This window comes from Sciurus vulgaris, assembly GCF_902686455.1.
Source record: "Sciurus vulgaris genome assembly, chromosome: 6".
Taxonomy (NCBI): Eukaryota; Metazoa; Chordata; class Mammalia; order Rodentia; family Sciuridae; genus Sciurus; species Sciurus vulgaris.
This window is the reverse complement of record NC_136466.1, coordinates 61,518,737-61,546,539: the sequence shown is the minus strand read 5'-3', so window position 1 is coordinate 61,546,539 and position 27,803 is coordinate 61,518,737. Positions and strand designations below refer to the sequence as shown.

Here is a 27,803-nt window from a genome sequence, read left to right as displayed (position 1 = left end):
AAAAAATATTAAAAAAAAAAAAGGGCTTTTGCAGTAAATCAAGTGAAATGTATTGGTAGCTGAGACCAGAGGGGCATCAGTGGAGCTAGAGGGAAGTGGTTCAAATCTGCCTGTATTTTGAAAGTAGATCCCACAGGGTTTCCCATAGAAGAGACATGGGGCTGGAGGAAAAGCATTCTCAAAGACGACTTCAGCGTTTACTGCTGGAGTACCTGAAAGATGCAGTTGCAACCACTGGGGCTGGGAGAGCTGAGGGCAGAGTGGGTTTTTAGAGCTGAGGGCAGAGTGGGTTTTTAGAGGAGACCAGAGTCAGTCTTTGGCCTGAGTTTGGGGTATTTATTGTACACCAAGTGGACGTGTCCAGGAGGTTGTCAGGATAGATGAACCTGGAACTGAGGTGTGGGCCTGGGCTGGGGTGTAAGCTTGGGACTCTTCAGCCTATGGGTGGTATTTAAAATCAGGAGACTGTGACCACTGAGGGCCTCGGTGTAGGTAGAGGAGAGCTCTAAGGATTGAGTGTCAAGAGCAGGGGTCGGGGGTCAGTGGTAGAGTGCTTGCCTAGCATGCACAAAGAGCTGGAGTCCTTTCCCAGCGGTGAATGCATTTGCACACGCGTGTGTACACACAATGGAATAAGGGAAGGAGACAGCAAGTGAGAAGGAAGTAGTGAGCAGTGAGATGGGGGAACTCCACAGAAGTGTTCCAGGAAGTCACGTGAGGACATGGTCAAGTCGGGGAGTGGGCAGCTGTGTTGGTGCACTGAGAGGTCCAGTAAGATGGGTGCTGAGGGTGACCACCAGGGACCATGACATGAGCAGGTGTCAAGGGGTGGGGGAGCCAGAAGGATGGCGAAAACTTGAGCATATTTAAGAGAAAGAGGGAGGTGTAGATAGCTCTTGAGTTTGTTACAAAAGGGCAGATGAAGAATGGGGAAATTTCTTTCTTTTTTTTGGTACCATGAATTAAACCCAGTGGTGCTTCACCGCTGAGTCACATTCCCGGCCCTTTTATATATTTTATTTAGAAACAGGGTCTCCCTGAGTTGCTTAGGGCCTTGCTAAGTTGCTGAGACTGACTTTGAACTTGTGATCCTCCTGACTCAGCTGCTGGGACTACAGGTGTGCGCCATCTTGCTTAGCAGAAATTTCTGTTTTAAAGATTGCATCTTAGCAGATGTCTGTATTTGGATAGGAATGGTCCAGTAGAGAGTGGAAACCTGAGGGTGGGGACATGACCTTGCTTAGGTGAGAGGTGAAGGGCTCTAGGGCACAGGTGGGAGAATGGGCTTTGATAGGAGAGTGGATGTGTCCTCAGTGCTAATGGGCAGGAAGATGAGAGGGCGGGCGTGTGGCAGGAAGGGTTTGGGAGAGCTCTCAACAGGGAAGCAGCAGGGGCCAGCTCTAAGGCTGAAGATGCAAGGTGAGAGAGGGCTTGACACAGTCACCAAGGCTGGAGGAATCGAATGTGGTTCCTGAGCAGCCTTAGGGTCAGTCCTCTTGAGGTTAGTGGATGGTGCTTTTTCCTGCCAGCTTGGCTTCCAAGATGCAGGCACAGAGTGGGATTTAACTTGAAGAGCATTGGATTTAACCAGGGTTGTGATCTTGCCAAGAGCAGACACCTTGAGAGAGGGCCGAGGGAATGGAGGGTGACTACAAAGGATGGATGATGGTGCCTTAGTGTGGGTGTGGTGTTGAGGTGATAGCTGGAGTAGTCAAGTGTCCACACTGTCAGGGACAGCCTGTAGAGAGAGTAGAGCAAGGGACTGGTGGGGGAGGGGTCCCAGTGTTGTCGGGAATGGCTGAAATCAACATGTCAGCTGGTGCCTTCAGGATGGTCAAGGACTGGGGCACATCACTGAGATGATGGTTTAGGGGGAGTCCTGGGTATTAGTGACGACCATGGGGGGAAAGGCAGAGATGGGCAGGAAAATGAGATGGGTAGACAAAAAGATGTTGAGAGACTAGAGGCTGCAGTATGAGAAGCATCATCCATGTGACCATTGAAATAGCCAAGAACTGAGACACCTATTGACTGAGGGTCACCATGACTCCAGTGCAGAACGTCCAAAGAAGTCTAGGGTGGATCCAGGGACTGAGTGGGCTGGTGTCATGTGTCTCTCATGATGTGATGTGAAATTAAAGCTAGATCTTTTGGGGAGGAAGGAGTGAGAATGGCCTGAATGTGGCCGTGAGGAACGGGGAGGACAGTGTCCCTGTCTTCTGCTCCCTCCTTCCCTCACTTCCATAGACTGTGGAAGGACAAAGGAGAAGCCATCCAGAGGCCCGCGAGGGAGGCAGAAACCTCAGGGGAGAGCCGCATTTCCAGGGCAGAAATGGAACTACACAGAGAAAAGACTGGGGATAGAGGAGGTTCTGCTGCAGACCTTCTGGAATGCCTGAGGGCAGCAGAAGGCCTTGAGGAGGGGTGTAAGGGAGGGACTGAGGACAGAGACTAGAGGGCCGGGGACAAGGCCTGCCCTGGGTGTGGGCAGATAAAAGCAGAATGAGACTGGGAGACAAGTGACTGACACCTTGTTGTTCAGTGGGTGATAATGGCCTTAATTGGACACTTAGAGCATGCCCAGATTCTGCTCAGGGAGTTAAATGTCTCATGTCTTGACTCCTCTCAATAACCATAGAAAGTAGAAAAACCGTATTCCCCTAATTTTACAACCAAGGAAACAAGTAAAAGGTCAACATCTGTAAGTGGGACACCAGGATCTGGGCCTAAGCAGTCTGACTTCAGGGCCCCCATACTTCTAACAACCAATCTGGGTGTCTTCTAATGTCTGTTGATTGGGTGAATGAAGAGCAGGTAATTAGGCCTTGAGAAAGCAGAACCTGAGCCCTTTCCTGAACCCCCAAGCCTAGCCTGGAAGACTTGCTCTCCCTGCTCTTAGGAACAGTTCATACTTTAATTTGCCCATAGGCTCTATCTTCTCCTCCCCTTGGATTATAGTTTTTCAAATGGGAGAGAGGGAGGGGTGAAGAGAAGCAACTGTAGCCCTCAGAGGGTGAGTTAGTTCGTCCTGATACACAGCTAGCAGTCAGACAGCAACTGCAGCCCAGCAGGCTCTGGGACTTGGAGGTAGAGGTCGCTTGCTGGGCATGGTGGTGCACACCTGTAATCTGTAATCCCAGCGTTTTAGGAGACTGAGGCAGGAGGATTACAAATTCAAAGCCAGCCTCAGCAATTTAGTGAGGCTCTGAGCAACTTAGTGAGATCCTGTCTCAAAATAAAACATAAAAAGGACTGGGATGTGTCTCAGTGTTAAGTGCCCCTGGATTCAATCCCTGGTATCAAAAAAAAAAAAAAGAAAAAAAGCGTTGGTCCCCGTGAAGCTGTTGTGATTTTGCTGTGGATCTGGGTTTGATCTGAGCCCCAGAACCCACAGGAACTCTGGTCTCTGGGTCTTGAGTGTGGGGAACAAGGTGATGAGGGGGATGCATGAGCCGGAGTTAAGCCAGTACACCCTCCTGGGGGTGGGTGGCTCAGGCTGAGGCAATGCCCTGCACCTTTCTGGAAGCCTCCAGTGTCCATCCTCCATGGGCTGCCTTGTTTGCCCCAATGCATACAGCACTACCCCACGTCTCAGTGTCCCATGGAGCTCCCTTGTGGGCCCAGGACCCTGTCCCTACTTACCATATAGACTTAATATGCCAGGGCTCCCTGTCGAGGACACTTTGTCTAATGAGAATATGAACAAGAAACAAGATGTCTGTGTGTGTGCAGGGGGTGATCAGTAAGGAGGGGACGGGGCCCATTGGAGGACAGAGGCCAGCTCTAGCTTGGGTCCCAGAGGTGCCTCTTAAATACAGATCCAGGGTGGGAGGAGGGGTCAGCCAGGACAGGGAGAACAGGTGGAGAATTCCTACACTGAACAGCCTGTGAAGGCCTGGCGTCAAAGGGAACTTGAATCTTTCAGGGATTGGGAGGTCTGTGTAGCTGAGGGGAGGGAGCGGTGGGAGTTGAGATCAAAGATTGGGACTGGAGTCGGACTTTAGGCTGGGCTCACAGGAAGCCCCTCTGCCCTAAACCCCCACTCTGCCAGGTGAAGAAGATCAGGGCGGATCCCAGGCAGCTGCCCTACATACTGTGAACGCCTGCTCTTGCTGAAGGGCCCGCTAGATGGCGCCTGACCTCCACGCTGCTCAGGGAAGGCCTTGACTGGGGCTGGTGCCCACATTCTTGCAGTTTCTGAATCCAGAAGTTGGTGTGTGTGTGTGTGTGTGTGTGTGTGTGTGTGTGTGTGTGTGTGTGCGCGCACGCGGTGTGTGTGTTTATCTGCACTTCAGACAAGACATCCTCCCTAGGACAGAGCTGTGATGCGGCCAGGGCCCTGGTGTGCACACTTCCTTTGTGCCTCAGCACATGGCAGGGACTCAGATGATGATTATCCTCGTTTTACAGAGTGGGAAGTCGAAGCAGGAAGAGAAGGAGAAGGCGATGCCCAGTCATTCAGGGGGTCAGGTGAAGAATGTGTCCAGGCCTCTGCACTCTGGTGTGCCAGAGGCCGACTTGCCAAGGGCCCCCTCTGAGTTCCCTCACGTGGAAAAAGGGGACCCACTGGCCTGGGCAACGGGGATAGATCCTGGGCCACTAATTCATTCAGCAGACTTATTGATTGCCTGGTGTGCACAGGTGATGGTGAGTGACAAAGCCATGTGTAAAGGCCTGGCATAGGGCTGGTAACCCCAGCCACTCAGGAGCTGAGGCAGGAAGATCACAAGTTCAAATTGAGCCAGGACAACTTAGCAAGACCTTTTCTCAAAATAAAAAATAAAAAGGGCTAGAGACATAGTTATGTGATAGAATACTCCTGGATTCAATCCTCAACACTTAAAAAGAAGGAAAAAAAAAAAAAGCAGAAAGAAAACAATGGATAAGATAGACTTGGGTCTTCTAATGGGGTAGATGTTGCAGAAGTAAACCAGCCAATAACTTTATCATTACAGATTGTGGTTGGTGTGTGAAGGAAAAGGATTGACCTGGGAAGATTACAGGAGTGGGTTCACACTAAGAGGGCAAAAGCTGCCAAGGCCAGGAAAATCCCAAGGAACTGCAAGGAGGCAGGGGTGATGCAGGGGAGGGATAGCTGCGAGGTCACCCAAGAGGTGAGGGCCCATGGAGTATATTCTATATGCTGTGGGAAGCCAGTGGAGAGCTGTAAATGGGGGAGCAGCATGTTCTAATTGGTGTCTTTTAAAGTCCACTCTGTCCAGGTGTGGCACATCCCTGTAATCCCAATGACTTGGGTGACCGAGGCAAATTTGAGACCAGCCTGGGCAACGTAACAAAACCCTGTCTCAAAATAAAAATGGCTGGGGATGTAGCTCAATGGTGAAGTGCCCTGGGTTCAATCCCTGGTACTGCAAAAAAAAAAAAAAAAAAAAAAAATTGTTTGGAGGATCAGTGGAAGGACAGATGAATTGGACACAGGGTGAGGATGATTCCAGGTTCAGGCTTGAGACCCCTACCAAGGAGGGGAAGCTGGAGCATGTCATGACTTGGGTGATAGATGGCAATTAACAGGTGACCAGGCCGTTATATTTGCGTGATATCCTAGTAAAGGTGGCACAAGCAGTTGGAGCTCATTGGGAAGACCAGAGCTTCTGATGTGACTCCAGGAGCCAAGGAAACTGACTGAGATCACTGCCAGCACCCCCAGTGTAGGCAGCTTGGCAGGTGGAGGTAGTGATGGCCCCACTGCTGTGGGGTGCAGGAGAGGCTGGTTGGTGTCAGCCACAGCTGCTAGAGGAGGCCTCTTTGAGAGAGGTTAGAATGAAATAGAACCTGAGGACACCAGAGACCAGGGCCAGGGTGACCCTGGGACAGTGAGGAGGAATTGGCCTTGCTGACTCTTGTCTCCTTGGTTAGATCCTCCTTTCCCAGGGGCACCCTCCCCCCACTGCCATCTGGCAGGGCCCAGAGGCTCATGGTCCCTGGGGTGGAGAGGGGGTGGGGGGCAGCCTCAGGAATGGAGCTGTAATTTCAGCTGGGGGCAGGGCTCCTGAGTTTCAACCACCTGGAGTGGGGTTCCTCTTTTTGTCACCTCCCTCATGACTTTCTGCCTTGCCAGCCTCACCTGCCAACTGCAGCTCCTTAGTCTCTCCCTTTGAGGAGGGTCAGGCCCAGGGAGTAGTGGCCTGCTGGTCCTACCTGGAAAGGCATTGAATCAGGTGGCACAGCATGCTTGGGGGGTGAGGGGGTAATTGGAGGGGCTGCCAAGCTTAATTGGTGGTTAGGAAGCCCTGGAAGCTGTGTGAGAGGCCCCCAGCCTTTCATGTTCTCAGCCTCCCACCAGCCTGGATGAAAGGGCCAGGTATTAATAGTAATTATTAGTTTCACTAATAAAGTGAAGAAATGGGATCATCACCAAGCTGGACTTGTTCTCCCCTCTTTGTCTACTCCTTCTCTCCTTCTCCCACTTTCCTCCTTCCTCTCTCCTTCTTTGCCTTAGGCTGTGCCACTGTGGCCTGTCCTTCAAGGCCTTGGGATCTGCTTTTCTCTCTTGGTATCATCCACCAGCTGTCTGTATTGGCATGCCTGGGGTGCCAGGCTGTTCGGAGAACACCCTGTGCTAGTCTAGTTTGCAGGATGAGAGTGGGCAAGATGGAGCTGCAAGAAGGTGTGAGTGTCCACTCATTTATTCATTCACTTATTCACTGTTTTACAAAGTTATTGAACCCATTCTGTGCACCAAGCTCCAGGTGGGACACCAGACACTCAGTGACATGGGTCCTGTCTCCACAAGTTGATATTCTAGCAGGGAAGATGGACAATAAATAGTAAACTGACAGACACTCAAAGGTCACAGGATGTGGTTCACACCATGAAGGGCATAAATACAGTTCTGGTGAAAGCGATGTGGGTGGCTACTTTTGACTGGGGGACCAGGCAGATGATATTTGGGCAGATCCCTGAATGATGAGAAGGACCCAGTTTTGAGGGAGATTGGGAAAAGAGTTCTTGGCAAAAACCCCTAGGTGGGAAAGAGCTTAGCATGCCTGGGGTGTGAAAGAGGATGAAGTAAGCAGGTGGGGGCACCGGAGGGAGGAGGAAGAGATGGGCTGGGAACAGAACTGGTGTCATGGCTTGCAAGCTCTGCAGTTGCACAAGTCCCCATGCTTGGTTGGATGCTCTGTTGTCACTGTCCTGAAATTCTTAATTTTTGAACAAGGGCTTCTGCATTTTCATTTTGCTCTGCACCTTGCAATTATATAGCTGGCTGGCCCTGGTTGGGGAGGTTGGCAAAACAAGTGGGTGTCTGTGTGTAGAAATATGAGGCCATTTGGCTGGGGTTGGTGAGTGAATGAATGAATGAGTGGGTGAGTAACTCTATGTGTCCACGTGGGGAGCTCGTCTGTGAGGTCATCAGAGGGCTGCATTAGCTAGATCAGGGGCTGCTGCTATGTGGAGAGTGTTCACCCACAGATGCAGCTGCACACCCTGCAGTGCCTGGTCCGTTGTCCACAGCCTGCTGCTGGCAGGGCTCCCAGGAGCTTTGAGCAGTTGGGTGGGGCCACATGTGCCCTAGGTCCTCTTTGGAAGACAGTAACTCTTCTGCCCCAGCTGTCTTGCCTATGAGGCCTGAGACTTTGGAGCCAGACAGATGTGAGTTCAGATTCGACCTTTTTTTTTTTTTTTTTTTTAACTGCTTAAAGAGTTTTACATGAGTAAAACATGTTACAATGAGGAAAGGACAGACAGGCCAGTTGCAGTCTGCATTGCATATGTAACTACATTTCATGTTGTGATACAAAGAATTAGACTATGAAAGTGAAAACTGAAGATCATTGCATATGTGGGACAGTCAGATTTGACTTTGACATTCTGACTAGTAGATGTGACTAAGTGGACTTTGTGCATGTGACTTGCTTCTTTGAACCTCAGTTTCCTCATCTGTGAAATGGGGATCACTACTTAACAGTTGTCAAGAGGATTAAGTGAGATAATGAAAGGAAAACTCTTGGCTGAGTCAGAGCTAGGTAAATATTTGCAATAGTAGTAGTAATAGTTATAATTATCCTATAGTCTCTGGAAGCCTGGGTAGACATTGGCTTTTGCTTTTAAATGTTTGCATAATCATGAGCATTATGAAGCTTATGGGTCTTGGTTTCCACTTCTGTTAGAATGTTATTAATCTAACCTATCTATAACCTAGATGGTCAGGAGGATGCAACATGGTCGATATGGAGAGTCTTCGTTAGTTGTACACATGTGAGTTGCTTGCACACTCCCAGTCCTTATCTTTCCCATCTAGGGTAGGTTTTCTCCAAATCTGCCCACTCAGAAAGAAAAGCATCCTCCATTTCTTGGCAACTTAGAGTCTCTGAATTCCCAGCCCTGAGTTGCTGCCCTCACATTGAAAAGTGTGCTTGTGAGTGAACCTCAAGTTCAGGTCCATGGTTGGGCAAGAAAGAGGAAGATCCAGAAATCAGGGCAGAGAGTGGGAGGATGGGCTGAGGGAGGACAAAGATGCTGGAGCCAAAATTCCTGGTGGCCTTGCTTCCTGCCTTACTTTGGAGCAGGAAGCAGCTGGAAAGTTGCAGAGAATTAGTCTCTGAAAAAGGGCCCACTTCATCTTCCACATACACTCCAGTGACTGACTTGCAGGAGCCTCTAAAACTCTTGGAAGCCCTGAGGATCACCATCACAAGGAGAGGGCCCTCATCCACTATAGTAATCCTTTCCTGAGAAACCTGAAAAAGGAGGCTAAAAGGACCTCAGTGCCATTCAGAGTGGAGAACATGAACTCTGGGGTCAGCTGTTTGGATCCAAGTGTAGTCTCAGCTGTAATGAGACCCTGGAACTACTTAGCCTCACTGTGTCTCAATTTCTTCATCTGGAATATGGAGATAATAATCATTATCCCCAGTTCTCTCAGTGGGAGAGAACTGAGGATAACTGAGAGAACTGAGTGCTTTCAAGTTATTAGCAAGTCTGACAATGTAGTAAGTGCTTTAAAAGGGTTCCTTATTGTTATATTGTTTTAAAAACAAGTCTGTCAGATCTCTTGATAGACTAGTTCAATGCCTTCCCCTATATTTTGTTGTATTTTTGGCTGGCAGCATTCATTCATTGATTCATTCATTTGTTTTTTAAAAAGTATTTTTTTGTTGTTGTAGATGGACACAATGCCTTTATATTATTTATTTATTTTCTTATGTTGTATGGAGGATCAAACCCAGGGCCTCACACATGCTAGGCAAATGCTTTACCACTGAGCCACAACCCCAGCCCCTCATTCATTTTTTATTCAATAAATATTTATGGGGCATATTGCAGCAAAGAATGGCAGATGAAACCAGATCGATTCCCAGAGAGGCATGTGAGTGAGAACTGGTATCTATGGGCTTGGCCACACGCACTCAGATCCTCACTTCCCTGATTGTGAATGGGCATTGTGCAGTTAACAGGAGGGGAGCCCCAGGTGGAACCATGGGCCCAAGATCACACCTCTCCAACCAGCACGTGTGGGTACTTGAATGCAGGCCCACCTCGCTCCAGAGTTTGTACTTTTCCAAATCTAGATTCCAGGTCCACATTCCTGCTGGACCCCCACTTGCCTCCCTCGCCTCTGCTTTGGCAGAACCAGATCCCTAGAGGCCCAGGTTGCGCTGTGTTCAGTTGCCTTCTGTAGCAGGATCTTTGTCATTTCCTCTTTGGTTCTGACCATGAGGAACAACCTTGGGGCTTTCCTCAGAGGGGAAACCCAGCCTGGAAGCAGCCCATGGAAAATGTGTCTGTGAGTGACTCCTGATGTTTATCTCAGCTGCAGGGCATCTGGGTGTCTCAGGGCAGAGAGTGGTGGGGGCTTCCTTGATGGTGCGGAGCCAATGACTCCCAGAAGCCTAGCCTCCTGGCTCTATAGATGAGACAAGTCATAGCTCTGCCCTAGGACTCACTTTTCCTATGTGTAACAGGGGAATTGCAGTTTCCCCAAAGCTTCAGTGCTGCCCCTTTGTGTGGTATTAAGGCAGGAGGTTATGTGCTAAAGGGACAAGGCTCTGTAATCAGACATTTCTGGGCCTGGCATGAGCATTCTGCTGTGATCTGAATATTTGTGTGTCACCTAAATCCATATTGAAAACCTAACCCTTAAGTTGATGGTGTTAGGAGGTAGAGGTGTCTTTGGGACACCTCTTTCCTGAAGGCAGAACCCTCAGAGATGGAATTAGTGCCCTTATAAAACAGGCCAAGGGAGCCTGGTGCCATGGTGCATGCCTGTAATCTTCAGGAGGCTAAGGCAGGAGGATCGCAAGTTCAAAGCCAGCCTCAGCAATTTAGTGAGGCCCTGAGCAACTTATTGAGATGCTGTCTCAAAATAAAAATATAAAAAAGACTGGGGATGTGGCTCAGTGATTAAGCACCCCTGGGTTCGGTCCCTGGTACCAAGAAAAAAAAAAAAAATAGGCCAAGGGAATTCATCTGCCCCTTCCACCATGAGGATACCTTCTAGGAACTAGTGGCTTTCATCAGATACAGGATCTGCTGGAGCTTTGGTTGGAATTCTGTCTTCTAGAATTGTGAAAAATAAATTTCTGTTGTTTTAACCACCTATTCTGTGATATTTTGTCCCAAATGGACTAAGATACATCCCAAAGCCAAGAAGGTAGCCACCCAGATGCAACCCTTCCTGCAACCTCATTGACATCTTGCTCCTTGGCTTTCCCCACAGATGGAGATGGGAAAGGGAGCTGGGGAGCTGGGGAGCTGGGGAGCAGGAAAAGGAGACTTCTGGCTAGCCATAAGTTCCTCTTCGCATAGTGTGACACTGACCTTTCTCCTAACTTGAGAAATCCCTTCTGCTCCAGGGTCTTAGTTTCCCCATCTGCAATGTGAAAGGAATATGTGATATGCCCTCAGAGAGTCCTTCTGGCTCTCTAACCCCCCACTGAGGGCCTCTCGCTTCAGCCCTCCCAGGTCTCCAGACTCCAGCCTTGAGCAAATGGAGATCAGTCCCACCCTTGGGAGATTCTATCTGGGTTTTTAACTCCCCATCTCCATCTGTTGTAGTACCCCCCCACTCCATGCTGTCCAGAGTGGCTAGAAACTAGAGGGTTGCAGGGCCATACCTCCTCCCCAGGAGGACTCAAAGGCAGGAGTCTCACTTCCAGGCTAGTGCACATGGATGGAGAGATGAGCTGGGGGGATGGTAGGGGAGGCAGCTCAACATGGAGAGCCACGCCCACCCCCTTTCCCACAGGCTGGCCAGATGGTTGGGGACAGCCAAGGGAGGGCTCTTTGCCTCCACCTTCCCCACGGCTCTGCATGGATACAGATTTCTCTCCACACAAAAGACATGTAGGGAAAAGCCTTCTCCACAAGCAGACTTAGGGCTCATAAGACTTTTTAATCTGGTGGAATCCCAGTTGAAGTATTAAAAAAACCTTAGTGTGCTACAGAATTCTAGAATCCAGAAGCCCGGCATCCTGGAATGTTAGAAAAGTGAGTCATAGGATTTTAGGTTGTTAAATCATGCTCTCCAACCCTGTGGCCACTAGCCGTATGTGGTTTTGGAGCGCTTGGAATGGGACTAGTTTGAATTGAGGTGTGCTCGTGTAGATTTCAAACAGATTTTTTTTTTTTTTAAGTTTTATGATGATTTAAATATTTCTTTTCTTTCTTTTTTTTAACAGTAGATTTTGAACACTTAGTACAGAGGAAAGAACATAAAACATCTCACTGATGGTTTTTTCATATTGATGAAGGGACTGCCCTGGTGGCAGCACTCCTGACCTTGAGTCTGGAGGTCTAACTCAGCCACCTGGCCTTGCTCTCAGGGAACTTGAAGCTTCTTGCTGATAAAGGTCACTTAGAAACCACCAGTGCTTGGGAGTGTTTTTCTCTTGTCTGCTAGTAATTGGTACATCACAATGAACACAGAAAAAGGGGAAATTAACTTATTTCCATTAGTTTGCAATAATCATTATCTTCTCTGTGTGAGGAGTTTGAAGACCTTTCTTACTCTCTTTCCAAGTTATCTTCCAGTTATCTCGGTCAAGTTAAACCCTCCAGGGACTTAGTAAGAACTCTAAAGATCTGAGTTTAGGCCCAGCATAGCTCTTTTGCAAACTGAAGGGATTTCCTGCAGGTTGGCCAAACCTTCATTTTTAATTCTGTAAATTGGGGGTGAAAAATCTCTGCCATGTATGCCTCTCAGGACAGGGTCCTCAGGACTTGGTGCACGGAATAGGAAAATGCTATATAAAAACTAGAACAAGTGCTACATGTAAATCTGAGGACCATTTTTTCCCTGGTGGCAGCTCCTGGGAGTGAGAGTTGGTCTGGGGAAGACATGATGTGCATCCTTATGTCCTGCCTGACCACAGGGAAACTGGCCCCTATATGGGACTGCTTTGGGAACCAGCTGGATGCGCTCTTCAAATAGCAGCATTGTTGCTGAAAGTGATTTCAACAGTGGTCTTAGATGTTTTGGAGGTTTATGGTCCCTGGGCAATTGGGCATAGGGAAAGTAGTGACAAAGACTTAGTCTTTAGTTGAATGGCCCTAGAGTTGAAGCCTCTTCTGCCATGCCTGTGTTATCTTGGGGAAGTTACTTCACATCTCTGAGCTTCATGTCCTCTGGGATGCCAGAGGTAACAATAAAAGAGAGCAGGTAGCATGCATGAGTAATTAATTTGCCATTAATTGCCCCATCCCCTATCTCAGACACACTTTGCTTACTGGAAGCTTTTACATCTGTTGTCCATCTGAAGCATGGATTACTTGCCCATTTTACAGATAATCTGCTTTGTTTGTTTAATGTATATCAGGGTCTGCCAGTAAGCAAAAAGTCCTGGTCCCTAAAGAGCTCACTGTGTGTGGGAGGGGGGTTGGGGGGAAGGTGACAGAGAGAGAGAGAGAGAGAGAGAGAGAGAGAGAGAGAGAGAGAGAGAGGAAACTGCTACACCATGTGGTCAATGCTGTAATTATGGTGACCATGTTCTCCAAACCACAAATCAGGTCACATGGTCTGACAGAGACTATTTTCTGCCTCTACTGAAGTCCAAACATGAAATCACATGTAGTTATACATTCATTGAATCACCTTTTTTTTTTGTTTTTTAAAGAAGCAAATGACACGACATTTGAATTCTCCTTAACAAATTCCACTATATTCTCAGAAAAATCACCAGAGCTGTAACTGGGGCCCATGCAGACCTCTGCAAGCAAGGTTTCCTGGAGCAGGCACTGCTTAAGTGAGGCTTTGAAGACTGAATAGGAGGTCTGCAACAGACAGATGAGATGCTCTGAATGTATTTGGGACAGGGTCTATTCTTCCTGCTCTAAAGACAGCCCTGGACTGGGCGCAGTGGTGCACGCCTATAATTCCTGCAACTTTGGGGGCTGGGGCAGGAGGATAGTAAGTTAGAGGCCAGTCTCAGCAATGTGGCAAGCCCTCAGTGAGACCATGTCTCAAAATTAAAAAAAAATAAAAAGGATTGAGAATGTAGCTCAGTGGTAAAGTGCCCCTGGGTTCAATGCCCAGTACTAAAAAAGAAAGAGAAGAGACACGTTCTGGTAACTTGTGGTGCTGGCTAAAGAAGGTAACAATGTCTTGTTTTTTTTTCTACACTTATTTTTAATTTTTATTATTCCAAAGACCACCTTAGCCTCCTGAGCAGGGAAATGTTACAGACCATTAAAATAATATGGTTACATTGTATTCTGTCTTCCTGTGTATTCACATGTGTGTCTCTGCAGTACATTTTCTCACAGGTACAGCATCTGTCTTGTTCATCCTTGTGTTCTCCCCTCCCCCAGGATGGTGTGAGGAAGACTCTAGAAGAGATACTAATTTCAAATGAATGAATGGAAGGAAGTACCATTGATGGGCATTTTTTTTTTTTTTTTTTTTTTTTTTTTTTTAATACCATGCTGGGAGTAGAACCCAGGGCCTTGCACATTCCAGGCAAGTGCTCTACCAGTGAGCTACATCCCCCACCCTAATGGACAGTTTGTATGTAGACCGTGTCCTCTGTTTTGTGATGAACCCATTCACTTTCATATCGTTTATTCCCAAATGTGTGCTGGTTGCCTGCCTGTCATGTTGTCAGTGCTATTGCAGGGCACTGGGGCTTAGTGGTGTCTGTGACAAACTCGGTCCTATCCATGCAGAGTTTGCACTCTAGAAGAAAAGATGGGCAACTGACAAGGAAGTACGAAGGCGGTGCTGAGGGAGAGGTGGAGTGTATACCAGTAGCCTTGGTCTGCTTTAGGGGCTTCAGGAAAGCCTGGGAGAAATCAAGTTTAAGCTGAGATCTACAGGATCATACTGGCTCACTTAACTAACTTTTATATAGTGCTTATCTTGTGACAAATAAACTAATGGCTTTACATATTTAACCTGTTTAATTTCCACGACAGCTCAAGGAAGTACATACCATTGTTACGCACACTGTAGAGATGAGGAAACAGCACAGAAAGGCTGAGGAACTGGACAAGGTCAGTTTATATGTGGTAGAGCCAGGATTTAAACCCAGGAAGTCTGGCCCAAGTTCACACCCTTAAAGAGGAATAGTTCAGATAATGGGGAAGGTGGGGGTAAATGTCCACTTAGCACGAGGAATCGATGAGGCTGGACACCAAGACAGAGCACTTATCTTGGGAGCAATGGGAAGCCATTGGTGGTTTTCAGTAGAAAATGGGCATGTTGAGGTTGCATTAAATGCCAAGGGGGGGGGGGGGGGGGAGGAGAGGCAGCAGTGAAGAGGCTGCAGAGATGTTAGGGACTTGGACTAGGAGGGTAGGGGTGTAGGAGAAATGGAATTGGGTGAGAGAAAAAGAAACTGGAGTCAGGACCAACAGAATGGGCTCTTAGATGAGGTGTTGGGGCAAAGGAGGGTGTCAGGTTTCTGTACCAAACATGGGGATTGGGCACACAGGAGGTAGGGAAGAAAGAGAATTGGGCAGAAGACAATATGTTCAACCTTTGACTTGTTGGGTTGGGGCTGACTTTGGGGCAGTCAGTTGAGGAGGGGGCCTTATAGGGGTACCCTGAGCCTTAAAAAGGTACCAAAGGAAGGGAGGAGCAGGACAGCTCAAGGGCACTATTTCTTAGACCTGGGGTGAGGTTAGAAGTGCAGGTCTTTCACTTCATCTAGATTTATGTGGCCCACTCCTTGGTTGGAGTCTGGAGTCTTGTTGTCCCTCAGACTCTCCAGGTGATAGCAAGCTGAAGACTTTGGTCCTGTTCATTGAGGATTGAATTCAAAGACTCCAGAAGTGCAAGAAAGATTGCCAAACCCCTACTCACAGGCTACTCCCACATGCTGAGAGTGAGCTCCTTCAGAGGTGCTGGTCAAAGACCGGCTCTTGTTCAGTGTGCCTGGAGCATGGCTCCTTGACCTCACTGACCGCTTTACCTCCGACCCTCCCTCTCCTTCCATGCCTGTGCATGTGACTCTTGTCACCTGCTCTGCTTCTTTACAGCCTTCTCACTCTGCCAGGCCTCAGGATAAGTTTCAGTCCATGGAGTCACTCACATAAGGTCACTCATCATCTGCTTCTGACCCCTGTTAAGTTTTCTTGCTCATTCTTTCCTTCCTGCTTCTTCCACTCCCTGTGCAAGCAACACTCAGCTTTTCCTGAGTCCTTCCACATGGCCTTTGGACAGGTTGTTCTCATTCCTGGGACTGTCCATCTCCCTACCCCAATCCCACCCATTCTTCCTGGTCCTGTTCAGAGACTGCCTCCCCTTCAGAACCTTCTCATTTTCTCCCCTCTTCCCATGAGTCATAGCACTTGTCCTGTACCTACCTGCCTATCAGATTCAATTTGGCCAGGTTCTGGACACAAGGAGGGACTTGTAAGTCATATCCAAACAAGCTTGAACTTTTTTTTTTTGGTGCTGAGAATTGAACCCAGGGGTGCTTTACCACTGAGCTATATCCCTAGCCCTCTTTATTTTTTGATATAGGGGTTTGCTAAGTTGCTGAGGGTCTCACTAAGTTGTTGAGGTTGACCTCAAACTTGAAATCTTCCTGCCTTGGCCTCCTGAGTCACTGGGATTACAGGTGTCACTGTGCCCGGCAAGCCTGGACACTTCTTGAGATTGTAGAACCTTACAACTCTGCATTTCCTTTGCCAGAAGTTCATAAAACAGGAGATGCTCACAGGGCCATATGCACACATGAAGGTCCTTAAAAGAGAGATTAACATGAATAAGGTTCTAGGAGCTTGTTCAACCTTCCCAAGACTTAGGGCATCTTTAAGTACTTTAGATTCCTGTCTTAGGATCCAGGTCAAGAATTTGCTGGTCTCTGTTGTTTCCTTTGACTAATTTAGTGGTGCCTGGAGAGGTGACCTATCAGTACATGGCCTGCAATTTGGGATTGTGGCCACCATCCTTAGGCTAAGGTCTATATGATTATACCCCACCTGAAGGTGTCACATGGGTACATATGAGAGTCAGAAACCTGGTGTCATTCTCCAGCATCTCTCAGTGTTTAGGCCTTTTCCCTTGGGAGACAAGAATAAGCTGACCAAAAGCCCCTTCCTCCCAGAACAAGGAGGCTACATACACTTATGGGAAAATGGGATGGGTCTATCCCATCTTCACGAGACTAGCTTGCCTTCTCTATACTCTTCTGTTTCTCTGTGATTGCTCTTATAGTTTTTGAACTTTGTTCCCATAGTTGATAATCTTGAACTCAGAAGGTCCTTAAGATCCACCAATTCACTGTTTTCCAAATTTGCCCCAGCCCTACCCAAAACCTACAGAATCAGGATCTCCAGGGGAGGAATCTGGCAACTGCATATTTAGCAAGGTCCTTAAGGGATTCACAATCAGCATTCCTGTCCCCATCCATCCCTCAGTTTACAGGGTGGCTTATGAATGGCAGAAAGCCATGGGCTGGGGAGCAGTTAGATCTCATCATCAGCTTGCATTCTCAGCTACATAGACTCCTCCAAAATCTTCTCTTATCTCTGGGCCTCAGTGTTCTCATATACTTAATGGGGACAACCATTGTAATCTTGCCTAACTTGCAAGGTCCTTGGGATGATGGAATAGCACTAGGAGTGGGAAACAGACTCAGTGAGAGGAGAGATTTGCACAAGGTCATCCAGTTCTTCATCTGCCAGTTATGTGCCAGATGAGATTCATCTGGGAACAACTTGTTGGGGGAGATGACAGTCTAGTAAACAATGAAACCAGTAAGTGAAGCCAATAATCATGGTAAAGGAAATAAAAGGGGTTTGCCAGTCAGGGCAAGAGTGTGAGTGTGCAGAGAGGGGAGGTCCTGCCCAGGAGGGGCACTCCAGCAGAGACCTGGTTGTTGGGAGCTGTCCGAAGAGGTTCTGGAGGACTGTCATAGTCCTGCTGTGGCAGAGTAGGAGGCCCCAGTGGGCCAGCCTGGGCGCTCCTAAGGCCCTCCAAGGCGCCGCGGGCATGGGTCTTTGTCTCCCCGTTCTCTCTGCCGCCTTTCCCGACCCCCAGTGCTGTTCCCTGTCTGACCCCAAATAACTTGTTGGTTTCCCTTGGGCTTTGTTTCTCCGGGGTCATCACTCCCGGACCTTCGGCAGCCGCCCGGCCCTCGTGGGTCCCGCATCTGACACCCCACTCTGGCCCCCGCCCCCTACCCGTTCCAAGACAGGGGTCAAAGGCAGCTCGCGTCACGTGGTCGCCGAGCAGCACCGAATCGGCCGGGAGAGCCGAGGGAGAATCCGGGTGGAAGCCGAGAAATCCAGCTCCGATAGCAGTGCCCGGTACCGCCCCGGCCCCCGCCCCCGCCCCGGGGCGCTCGCCGCACGCCCGCCGGCTGCCCGGGCCTCCGCAGCGGATCTCCAACCCGCACCCACTCGCCACCGCCGGATCGAACCCCGCTCGCAGCGGCAGCGATTCGGAAGGTAGGCGCGGGGCTGGAGGGCTTTAATGGGAGACGGGCCGAGGAGCCCTGGGCGCGCGGGGAACCCCTCTGTGCTCTTCAGGCCTGAGCGGGTGGGGCAGCGCGCCCCAACTTCCAGTCTTCAGGGAGAGCCCCCTCCCCGCCGCGGGATCCGGGGAGGCTGCGAGCTGCCCCAGGCGCAGTGCCCGGCCGGGACTGGGGGCTGGGCACCGGGCGGGAGGGGTGGGGAGGAGGGCAAGCGGGAGGCGGAGCGGGCGGCGGCGGCGGCTGCGGCGTGGAGCTGGGGTGGGAGCGGCGGGAGGCAGCCGCGAAGGGGTTAACCCGGCCCGGGCCGGAGCCCAGCGGCTCACGCATCGCCCCGGGTATCCCGGCGCGCGGCGCCGGGCCAGGAGTGTCCCTTCCCCTGGTGGCGCCCCAGCCGTAGCAGGTAAGAGGCCGGGAGGGCCGGGGCCGGCCAGTCCCCTGTCGCCGAGCCGGCGGGGCCCGAACCGGGTTTGCAGGCCGCGCGGGGCCCAAGCTGCAGCCGGCGCAAGTTTGGTACGCGCGGGCGCCGGGCGGGCGGGTGGAGTCTGCCGGGCCCCGCGCGCGGGGGTGGGAGGACAAAGGGGTGGGGGGCCGCTCGGGGGCCGCTCGGGGGCCGGGGGCAGGCCGGGGTGCGGGCGAGGGCAGCGCGGCAGCTGTAGGTCACGGATAATGTCACTCACGAGGAATGCCCCCTCCCCCTCCCTGCTCCCGAACAGGGGAAACTTTTGTCTAGCAAGGGAGGGGGTTAGAGGCCGGGTCCCGGCTTCGGGAAGGGTTAGGCAGCCGGACCGGTTTTCTCTGGGCTCTGAGCGGCCTGGTCTTTAACTTCCCTCCTCCCTCAGGTTCTGCGGAGCCAGCAGTCTCCCCCTTTGAACACTGTCTTTAATGCCCTGGGACAGAAGCGGGGAGGGGACGTCCGTAGGACGCTTGGGCTCTGGGACCTGCCAGGAATCAGAGGAATCGCCACCTGGCTCTTTAGTGCCAGGAACCGTGCCAGGCTCCGAGGATACATAGCACCACCCCTCTCACGCCCCATTGTCTGTCTTCCCCATGCCTCCAGGAGAGCTTTGGGAATGTCCTGAGGCAGTACTGCCCCTTGGTCTGAGGGTCACACAGACCTGGGTGGTTTGTCCCTTCAGCTATGTGGCCTGTGCAGATTCCTTACCTTTCCCTAACCTCAGTTTCCTCACCTATAAAAGGGGAAAAATAAAGTGTCTGCCAGAGTGAGGATGAGATGAGTCTGGTCCCTCAGTAAATGTTGGCATGCTTATATTCAACAAGTATTTATTGCATGTTTACTCTGTGCCAGACTCTGGGCTAATTAATTGTTTTACATAGATTGTCTCACTTATTTCGCCCACATTACTATTAGCTACATTTTAGAGAGGGGGAAACTGAGGCACAGAATGGTAAAGGTGCACAGGTAGGAAGTGCAGCCAGGGATTTGACCCCCTCTCACAGCCCTGTCTCAGCTTCAGGTCTTTGCAAGGTCTTGCTGTGATGGTGCTCAGTTTCATTTTCAGTTTAAATGGTGTGAACTCCTGCCCCTCCTCCCCCATCACCCTTACCCCAGAGTGATGCTCCCTTCTGTCTGGCACTTGACAGGGTGAGGTCTTGTGCGCTGGCTCTTGTTAGTGTGGCCAGCTGGAGCAGGAGGGAGGTCATTTGGAGACTGGGCCTGGAGCTCCTTGATGGTCCAAGTTTTGTTGCTGGCTGGGTTGGTGGGGTAGCAGGAGTGATCTACCCATGTGGGTGGTGTAGGGAGGAGCTGGTCTCCTTGACTCTGACTGGGGACAGCTGGGGCTTTGTCAACAGACCTTTCCCCAGCACCCTGGGGATGGCAGAGCCTTTCATCTCCATTCAGACCCTGTCACTTTCAGATCAGCAGGGGGCAGAAATAGAGCCCAGAAATGGAGCCTTTAGGCAGATGAGAGACCTGAGACCAAGGGATTTATATCCCAAATGTATTCTTGTGTGACATGGCCCTTGTGACAGTAGGGTCCTCATCACTAAGGGACCAGTCTGTGTGCTCTAGACCTGAAGGTCCTTGAGGCTAGTAATAGGAGATGGACTTTGAGCCAGTGTCAAGGTTGCAGAATCCTAGTGGAAAATACATGTGTTTACAGGTTCCTCGCCTAGCCAGCACAGTGTTGGGCCCCCTGTAGGCCCTTGGGAAATATTCCGTAGAGTGAATGTGTGGGGTGACTCAGAGTACACTGGCTTTCCCACCCAGGACTAGTCCCATCTTTTGGTGGGGTGGCATCTCATGATTACTAATCAATCTCTGATTGGGGGCTTTAATTATTTAAAAAATGATAAATGAAAATGACAAAATGCCATTAAAACCTGGGAGTGAAGGAAAGGGTAAGGTAGATGATGAAAGAAGTTCTTGAGGGAGGAAAGTTTGTGCATTATACCCTAACAGCTTCGAGGGCTGCTGCAGTGGAGTGTGTGAAATTTGCATGGTTTGTAGGCTTTTCTTGGACCCTGGGAATAGGGAGCCCTCCTGGGTTGACAGTTCACTTCCTGTTTGTAGGAACAGGAGTGGAAATTCCACTCCTTAGCTGGATATTGAGAGGGCTCAGGCAAGTGGCAAACTGAGTGGTAGAGTGAAAGGGGTCCTGAGTGCTGGGGCTGTCCCTTGTCATGTGTCAGACTGTTCTTGTCAATGTGGGCAGAGTAGGAGGAGAGGCCTCTGGGAAAGTCAACAGGAGAAGGAAGGGAGTCAGCAAGCAAGAGAGATGGGTAGTAAACCTCTTGACACAAGGGCAACAGTTTTGCAATCATAGATTGAGCATGTGGTTGAGAATGAGAAATCCTAGGGAGGGTTGGCTTAGGAGCCAGCTGAGAAACTGCGTCTTAGAAACTTAGAAATGGGCTGTGGTCTCAGCAGCCTGAAGCTCTCTCTGCCCTGGGCTTGGGATCTGCTAGCCCAATGCTTTGGGCCACATATCCATACTTTGGGACCAAAGCCAGGCCTGCAAGTCTCTAGAGACTGGGCAGACTTCTACTGGATTGGAATTTGGTTTTGAGTATAACTTGAAATATCTGGACTGTTTGGAGGACTTGGACATTCTTGACTTGAAATGGAACATTAGAGTAATTTGTTAAATATGTATGGAAAATGTCTGTGACCAGTATGACAGGGGACATGCAATGGGGTGAGGTGCTGCTAGATTTTGACTGGAGAGGCTCCTGGTCTGATGGGGGAGGCAGGAGGATCCAGGTGATGGTTATCAGGCAGAATGTGATTGTGATTAGTGATAGACAGGCTCTGTAAGGTCAGTGGAAGGGAAAGTTCTGTGATTGTTCCTGAAAGAGGACATGTTTGTGATGCTGCAGACTGTGGGAAGGGGCAATGGGGACAAGATTGGATTGTGGGGAGCCTGCAGCGTCCTGCTTCGGAGTTTTATTCTATAACTGACAGAGAGGACAGAGGGTTGTAAGCAGCTCGTTGAGTCGCTGCCTGTTACTGTGCCTTGTGTCAGGCGCTATGCCAGACTCTTCACAGACACCCCATTGAAGTCTCACAATACCCTGCAAAGTAGCTGCTGCTGCTGCTGGTAACCCACCCCCGCCCTAATTTCAGATGGGGAAATGGAGTCTCGGAGGGGTGGAGTCACTTATAGAACTGGAATTTGAACCCATGCTTGATCTGTTTGCACCCTTTGTGTTGTTTTTCTCAGGGGTTATTTGACCAAAGATGGTGGCTGGGTTGAGACCAGCCCATAGATGCTCATCATGGACTAGCAGAGAGCTGACCATAGTCCAACTCAGGCAGTGGGACTGAGAGGGAGGAGGGATACTGCAGGATTTTGTAGCTGCCTTCGGGATTGGGGTCATCACAGGTGGCCTAAGGTTGGGGAAGGACCCTTAAGAAGCAGCATCACTGCTTTCAAATCCCTGAAAGGCTCACTGTGGGTGAAGGGTATTGTCTTGTCCTTTTGAGGACAGAGACAGTACCAAAATGACAGGCCAAGGAAATCTCACTTAGGAGCAAACTACTTGGGTTGGAGGTGTGGGCCCCATTGGGGTGGAGAGACTGGAGAGCTAGTAAGGGTGCAGGAGGAGGCACAGTAGGGTCAGCCCTGGGTGACTGCTCTCAGTTCCCTTTTCACCCAAGAATGTAGCATCTGGGTGGTGCTCCACCCACTTCCAGCCCCTGCTTTTCTCATGGCTTTTGGAGCTGGCCTTCCCGCAGGACTTGGGAAGTTCCATACCCACCCGCCTGCAGAGCTCTGCCTGGGAAGAGTCCTGTGTCTTGGAATGCTCTCAACCCCTCGGGACGTCTGGAGCAGCGGCCAGGTCCTGGGCTGCTGAAGACCGGTTTCACAGAGGACTTGAACCTTCTGCGTTTGTGTTCATGTGAAATGGAGTCGGTTTCTCTGTCCTCAACTATGAGTAGATAAGGCTGAATCACGAATTAGGCTGCATCAGTATGGGTTCGTGGGTTTGAAAGGGAGAAGTGGGGGGTGTGATGACAGGGCTGCCCCCCACTTTCCCTGTAGTAGAGGTGAAAGGAGGGTCTCTTGGTCTCCAGGGGTCACCAGCAAAGGTGTCTTTCTTGCCTATGGGGCTGTTACAAAGCTCAGTTCAGTCAACTTGGGTCTTGGAGATTTAGAGCTCAGTGGAAGGGGTGGACAGGTTTTGGATTGTGTGGTCTCAGGGACAGAACCAGTCTGCCATCAAAGCTCTTTTCCAGATTGAGAAGGCTTTGTGCTAAGTTGCCTTCTGGCTTTTTTTTTTTTTTTTTGCGGGGGGGAGTACCTGCCTTGTTTTTGTTATAGGTTGGGTGAATTTAAACCTAAGTAGTGCATGACAAATGAATGTTTGTTTATTTGAGGGCCAGGTTTACAGGTGGTCCAGTATGTGAAGGCAGCACCTAATGTCCTATCCCCTCAACCCTCACGATTCTGCTTCTTCCCCTCCCTGGTTGTGCCCTGTCTCTTCTTGCCTTTACATCTCTGCTCAGGGTGAGGCGACTGCACCCCCTCATTTCCCCTCACCCACCCCCAAATTCTCCTAGATTGTGCATGACTCTGGTGTCACTTCTTCCATGCAGTCACTCGTGATTTTCCAGTGCTGGCCTTGCCTGCACTCTTCTTTACATGCGTAGAACCTGCATGCAGAATGGACCTCTCATGGGTCCCTTCCACTCCTGGCTTTGAACCCTGAATCCTTCAAGTGCTATTTCTCATCTCTTCTAGACTCTGTGCTCCAGAGGCAGGGGCTGCATGTGACTTATTTCCAGAGGAGGTTGTCGGCATTGGAGTGTGGAGTACAGAGTCCTGGGTTCAAATCCCAGTTCTGTCACTGTTAGCTGTGTGATGTAGGGCAGAATACCTAAATCTCCTTGGGCATTGGTTTCCTCAGCTGTAAAATGGGGTTAGTAGTAGTCCTGTTTTGGCAGGGAGGCTGAGACATGGTAAGAGTTCAGTATGTAGGGACTGTTCCTAGATCACAGTGGTTTCTGTTGTTTATGGCTAGCAAGTGATCTGTCCTTTTAGGGATAGAGGGAAGAATCTCTAGCATCTGAGGAAGATCTGGAGACAGGAACAGCGTCCAGAAATTCATGCATGATTAAAGTGTGGTGGGGCTGGGCATGGTGGCACATGCCTGTAATCCCAGTAACTCAGGAGGCTGAGGCAGGAAGATCACAAATTTGAGGCTAGTCTCAGCCACCTAGTGGGACTCTGTCTCAAAATAAATAATAAAAAGGACAAGGGATGTAGCTCAGTGGTATAGTGCCCCTTGGTTCAAGATCTAGTTAAAAAAGTGTGGCAGGGACAGGGCAAATTCTGAATTTTCTGCCTAATGGCCAGAGAAGTCTTGTGCTGATGAGGAAACTGAGACTTGGAAAGAGAGGGCAGGTGCATGACTTGCAGTAGCTACTGGGCACATCCAGGCAGCCTGGCAAGATTTTCTCCCTTGTTATGTTTCTGTCAAGATGTTCCAGTTCTATGGGCTCAGTTTCCTTCCTGGTGACCAGGGTGAGTGGTGTCTAAGCTTGCACCAGATGAGTTAGGCTGGTAGCCCTGTGGCTACCCTCATCATCAAGGACCCATCTTAATAATCTATGGGCTATGGGTTGGAACTTTGTGAATCCTTCTGCCCAGCCTCCCTGTGCCTGGGAAGGACAAGTAGATGGTGTCAGGGAAAGGTGATCTGGGCTTGATCTTGGAATGGTGACCAGGAGATCCAGACAGAGCCAAGGATGGAAGTGAAACTCAGAGCCAGACAGGCTAGGGTCTTGCCCCTCTTGGGCTTCTTTCTGCTTGTAAGACCTTGGGCAAACAGTTTAGTTCTTCATCTGCACAAAAGAGATAATGATTGTCTCCCATTTTGCAGCATTTAGAAAGATAAGGCAGGGAAGATGCTTGACTACACTTTAATTCAGGTTAGTTATTGTTGTGGCTAGAATTTGTTGCTGTAGTTATTTTGTTTTGTTTTTGTAGTTCTAGGGATAAACCCAGGGCTTCACACATGCTAAGCAAGCAGTCTACCTCGGAGCTATTTCCTCAACCTGGTATTGTTAGTCTTTTTTTTTTTTTTTTTCCAGGTATGATCTTTTATTACATTTCTGGCATACTTCTGAATACATTTCCAACTGTCTTATCAGAATTATAATCAAGGCTGTATATAGAGAGATATAGTTCTACATATTTCCCTCTAATGCTGTTAGTCTTGATTGAGGAGCTCATGTAACCTTCACAGCAGCAGTAAGAGATAGGTACTGTTACCACTCCCTTTTTTTAACAGATGTGGCAGCTTAGAGAGGTGGCTTAGAGAGGTGGCTGACTCAACCTGGAGAAGTTTAGACTCAGGGGGTTACATCCAGGGTCTCTGATTTCTGAGGGGCTGCTATGGCCTACCCCTGGTTCCAGGAGGCACTGGGAGGCAGATCCAATTCATGGATGTGTCAGGGGAGACTGACTCCAACTCTGTAGTAAGGAAATAACAACAAAAATATCACAGCAGGCCAAGATGTTGGGGCTGTGTCTGGAGGGACTGAACTCCCTGTTTCTGGAGGTGGGAGCAGAATCTTGGAGCTCATGCGATTTAGATGTGGTGGGGATTCTGGTCTCGTTGAGACCTGTGGTCTGGTGCCATGAGGGAGGGCTTGAATTCTCAGCATCCCCGGGCTGGCCAAGGATTGGCTTGTCTGGGCAGGTCCCAGGTGGTGGTGGGTGGAGGTTTCTGTAGTCATTGCTGAGCGGCAGACACCTCTGCTTTGCTCCCCTAGCCTTGCACATAGAGCTACCTGCCCAGGCAGAGGCCAGGTGAGGAGAATCGAGCGTTGTCATGGCAGGGCCTTTATTCATGCTGCACCCTCTGCCTGCATGCCCTTCCTCCTTACACCTGCTTGTACAGGAGTGGAAGCGTTGTCTACTCACCCTGCTTTACCTGCAGGTTAAGTCAGCAGTTCTCAAAGTTGGGTTGTGGATCAGCAGCATCAGCATCATCTGGGAACTTGTTAGAAGTGCAAATAAATCATCTGGCCCTACCCCAGACCTACTGAATCAGATACTCTGGTGGGTGGGGCCCAGCAGTCTGTGTTTAAAATGCCCTTCAAGTGATTCTGATGCATGCTAAAGTTTGTGAACCACTGGGTTGTCATAAAATAAAATTTTAAAAATCAATGCCTTTTTTCTCAGACTCTTCAACTTTCAGCATATTCAGATACCTAGCAAATGTGAGGGATGAGCTGGGCACGGTGGCGCATGCCTGTAATCTTAGTGGCTCTGGAGGCTGAGTTAGGAGGATCTCAAGTTCAAAGCCAGCCTTAGCAAATTAGCCAGGCCCTAAGTAACTCAGTGAGACCCTGTCTCTAAATAAAATACAAAAAGGACTGGGAATGTGGCTCAGTGGTTGAGCACTCTTGGGTTCAATCTCTGGTTACCACCTACCCCCCACAAAAAAAAGCGGTGGATACAGAATAAAGCCCCGTTTCTCTTTATCTTTTTCAAGGAACCACCATCTTGGACTATCTCCCTATTCCCAGGAAACAATCTGTGACATGGAAGTGGTACAGGCAAATCCCAATGAGATGATAGGAGATAGTACTGGGCAACTTGAGAAAGACAGGATTGGGGAACTGGAAGAGCAGGGAGTTTCGTAGGTGATAAGGGTGGATGACAAGAGTGGGTGCTAGAAACAAGCCAGCTGTGTTCCAGGGCGGAGAGTATAGGTTCCAGGCAGAGAGTATAGGTTCTGCCTTAGATAATGGTGTGTGCTCGTGTATGTGCACACGTGGACATGCACATGAGTGGCTGTAGTAATTAGATGTGGACTGAGAAGGCTAAGGTACCTGAACCATCACCAGGCCAGTGGTTTTAAGCATCTCATTAATTGAAACAGTGATGATCATAAATTGCTGCTCACATTTATTGACAGCTTATCATTGCTTGTTAGGTACTTCCATGTTACTTACTCTGGAGTAATTCCAAGAATAATCCTATAAGTTAGGTAGGAATTATTATTATCTCTATTTTATAGATGAAAATACCTAGACCATTTAGCTGTAAAGGGCTAGATCTAACAATTCTATAGAATTCTATAGAGGTGCTTAGAAGCATGATCTCATTGGCAGTTGGGAACTGTCTTACAGTGTTTATGTAGCATAACTTAAATGATTTTCTAAAGATGTCCCCAAACATGTATCCTATCAAATGAGTGAGTGAGGCTTTAGAGAAGGGCTGATGGGACTTTTTGGGTTACTTGGGGCCTATCCTATAGACATTGTTATCCTCTTTGTTTTGTGGATGGGCCATCTGAGGCTCAGATTCAGTGTTGAGTTCAAGATCCACAGTTAGGGTGAGAGATGAAATCAGAGAGGTTGAAGTAGGTCTCCTCTGGTTCTAGCAGAAGAGTGTGGGAGAGTTAGGAGCAGAGTCTATCATCTCTTCTACTGTTCTTTTCTGCCTTAGTGTCCCCAAGGTACTCCGCAGGAGTCCCTGACAGTGTAAGGATCCTTCCATCTCATTCTGGGCACTAAGGCCCAGAGAGGAGCAGGGACTCGCTCACTCTGTGCAGAATGTCCGAGTCACTGTTGGGATCAGAACACAGAATTGTCTTTGTCCCGAGCAGGGAAGGGTTTGCTTCCCAAAACTCTCCGTACCCCACTCTGTATTTGGCAGACTGGGTAGCTGTAGCCCTCAGGGTGGCTCAGGACGCTGCTGGGGTGTCCTGTGAGAAGGCTGCCAACGCGGGGCAGGGCAGCTTCAAAGAGGAAGAACACCAAGCCCAAATCCTAGACGGAAACCAAATGTATTTTCTAGGTCCTAAGAGGATATTTGGAACAATGGAGTTGGGATGGGGGAAGCTGGACTATAAAAAGGACTTCTTGATATCCTTAAAAAAAAGTAGAGTCTTTAGGTTTGACTTTTGTTTCTCTAAAGGATGTTTATGTAACTTGCTAAAGCAGGATCTCAGAGCTCTGTGAAGTTGTCAGGTGCTGTTGTTGATAGCCTCAGGGTTGTGGACTCTGAGCAGGACTCTGTTGGAAAGTCTTCCCATTTTATAGTTGGTGAAATGGAGGTTGAGGTGGGAGGGGCTTACACTGTGACATAGAGGGGCAGCAGAGTCCTTGGCTTAGAACCTGGGTCTTCCTGCACCCTGCAAGTGGCTTTCTGTTTTGACTTACCACCCCAGGGCTCCTGCTGGTGTGGGGATTGGGCAGGGAGCCCTTGGGAGGAGGGAGCCCTTGGAAATGCTCCTTACTACCAGGGTTGGGGTAAGAATGTGTCTGGTCTGCAGCAAGGTGGCCCAGGGGTGGGGAAAAGGCTGGATGGTGTGCCTGGTGATGCCACCCCTGTCCAGATGCTGGGCCCAGCTGTGCTCCGTCTGCCCAGCAGCTGGGAGCTATGAGTCACACCCAGTGGGTACAGAGGAGCAGGCCATTGTGTGCTGTGATTCATTCTGTTC

The 27,803-nt window shown here is 49.6% G+C and overlaps 1 protein-coding gene across 3 annotated transcripts in view; it reads left to right on the top strand.

Annotated features, from left to right (window-relative positions):
* The first annotated feature begins 18,134 nt into the window (after nt 1–18,134).
* The window catches only part of NDST1 (N-deacetylase and N-sulfotransferase 1), a 56,011-nt gene continuing 46,342 nt past the window's right edge, over nt 18,135–27,803 (top strand). For all 3 annotated transcript variants that reach the window (XM_079145978.1, XM_079145976.1, XM_079145979.1), the window contains exon 1: nt 18,135–18,282. The gene's annotated coding sequence lies outside the window, so the exon portion shown is untranslated. The remainder of the gene's footprint in view (nt 18,283–27,803) is intronic.